The following is a 2,500-nucleotide window of genomic DNA, read 5'->3' as shown; positions in this document are numbered from 1 at the left end:
GGCCGTGGAACCCAAGCCGGGGCAGTGGGAGCAGAGGCCTGGGTGGTGTGAGACGGGAGCTGTCCCCGGGGCCGTGGAACCCAAGCCGGGGTGGTGGGAGGCGGGGGCTGTCCCCGGGGCCGTGGAACCCTGCCCGGGGCAGTGGAACCCAAGCCGGGGCCGTGGAACCCAAGCCGGGGCAGTGGGAGCAGAGGCCTGGGTGGTGGGAGCCAGCCCGGGGCCGTGGAACCCAAGCCGGGGCAGTGGGAGCCAGCCCGGGGAGGCTGGAGCTGTCCCCGGGGTCCTGGAACCCTGCCCGGGCAAGTGGGAGCCAGCCCGGGGAGGCTGGAGCTGTCCCCGGGGTCCTGGAACCCTGCCCGGGCAAGTGGGAGCCAGCCCGGGGAGGCTGGAGCTGTCCCCGTGGTCCTGGAACCCTGCCCGGGCAAGTGGGAGCAGAGGCCTGGGTGGTGGGAGGCGGGAGCAGAGGCCTGGGCGGCGGGAGCTGTCCCCGGGGCCGTGGAACCCTGCCCGGGCAAGTGGGAGCCAGCCCAGGGAGGCTGGAGCTGTCCCCGGGGCTGTGGAACCCAAGCCGGGGCAGTGGGAGCAGAGGCCTGGGTGGTGGGAGCCAGCCCGGGGCCGTGGAACCCTGCCCGGGCAAGTGGGAGCCAGCCCAGGGAGGCTGGAGCTGTCCCCGGGGCTGTGGAACCCAAGCCGGGGCCGTGGAACCCAAGCCGGGGCAGTGGGAGCAGAGGCCTGGGTGGTGGGAGCCAGCCCGGGGCCGTGGAACCCAAGCTGGGGCAGTGGGAGCAGAGGCATGGGTGGTGGGAGGCGGGAACTGTCCCCGGGGCAGTGGAACCCAAGCCGGGGCCGTGGAACCCAAGCCGGGGCAGTGGGAGCAGAGGCCTGGGTGGTGTGAGACGGGAGCTGTCCCCGGGGCCGTGGAACCCAAGCCGGGGCAGTGGGAGCAGAGGCCTGGGTGGTGGGACCCAGCCCGGGGCCGTGGAACCCAAGCCGGGGCAAAGGCTGGAGCTGTCCCCGGGGCCGTGGAACCCAAGCCGGGGCAGTGGGAGCAGAGGCCTGGGTGGTGGGAGCCAGCCCGGGGCCGTGGAACCCAAGCCGGGGCAAAGGCTGGAGCTGTCCCCGGGGCCGTGGAACCCAAGCCGGGGCAGTGGGAGCAGAGGCCTGGGTGGTGGGAGCCAGCCCGGGGCCGTGGAACCCAAGCCGGGGCAAAGGCTGGAGCTGTCCCCGGGGCCGTGGAACCCAAGCCGGGGTGGTGGGAGGCGGGGGCTGTCCCCGGGGCCGTGGAACCCTGCCCGGGGCGGTGGAACCCAAGCCGGGGCAGTGGGAGCAGAGGCCTGGGTGGTGGGAGCCAGCCCGGGGCCGTGGAACCCAAGCTGGGGCAGTGGGAGCAGAGGCCTGGGTGGTGGGAGGCGGGAACTGTCCCCGGGGCTGTGGAACCCAAGCCGGGGCCGTGGAACCCAAGCCGGGGCAGTGGGAGCAGAGGCCTGGGTGGTGGGAGCCAGCCCGGGGCCGTGGAACCCTGCCCGGGGCAAGTGCGAGCCATAGCCTGGGTCCCCATTCAGTAACATGACCATAGGCACAGTTAGCTGACATGACCAGAGGCGGAATTAGCTGACATGACCATAGGCGGAATTAGCCTACATGACCAGAGGCACAGTTAGCTGACATGACCATAGGCACAGTTAGCTGACATGACCAGAGGCGGAATTAGCTGACATGACCAGAGGCGGAATTAGCTGACATGACCAGAGGCGGAATTAGCTGACATGACCATGGGCAGAAGTAGCTGACATGACCATGGGCAGAAGTAGCTGACATGACCATGGGCAGAAGTAGCTGACATGACCATGGGCAGAAGTAGCTGACATGACCATAGGCACAGTTAGCTGACATGACCATAGGCAGAAGTAGCTGACATGACCATAGGCAGAAGTAGCTGACATGACCATAGGCAGAAGTAGCTGACATGACCATGGGCAGAAGTAGCTGACATGACCATGGGCAGAAGTAGCTGACATGACCATGGGCAGAAGTAGCTGACATGACCATAGGCACAGTTAGCTGACATGACCATAGGCAGAAGTAGCTGACATGACCATAGGCAGAAGTAGCTGACATGACCATAGGCAGAAGTAGCTGACATGACCATGGGCAGAAGTAGCTGACATGACCATAGGCACAGTTAGCTGACATGACCATAGGCACAGTTAGCTGACATGACCATAGGCGGAGTTAGCTGACATGACCATAGGCACAGTTAGCTGACATGACCATAGGCACAGTTAGCTGACATGACCATAGGCAGAAGTAGCTGACATGACCATAGGCAGAAGTAGCTGACATGACCATGGGCAGAAGTAGCTGACATGACCATAGGCGGAGTTAGCTGACATGACCATAGGCACAGTTAGCTGACATGACCATAGGCACAGTTAGCTGACATGACCATAGGCGGAGTTAGCTGACATGACCAGAGGCGGAATTAGCTAATATGACCATA

This window comes from Acipenser ruthenus, unplaced genomic scaffold (assembly GCF_902713425.1).
Source record: "Acipenser ruthenus unplaced genomic scaffold, fAciRut3.2 maternal haplotype, whole genome shotgun sequence".
Classification (NCBI taxonomy): Eukaryota; Metazoa; Chordata; class Actinopteri; order Acipenseriformes; family Acipenseridae; genus Acipenser; species Acipenser ruthenus.
Note: the sequence above shows the minus strand (reverse complement) of the source record.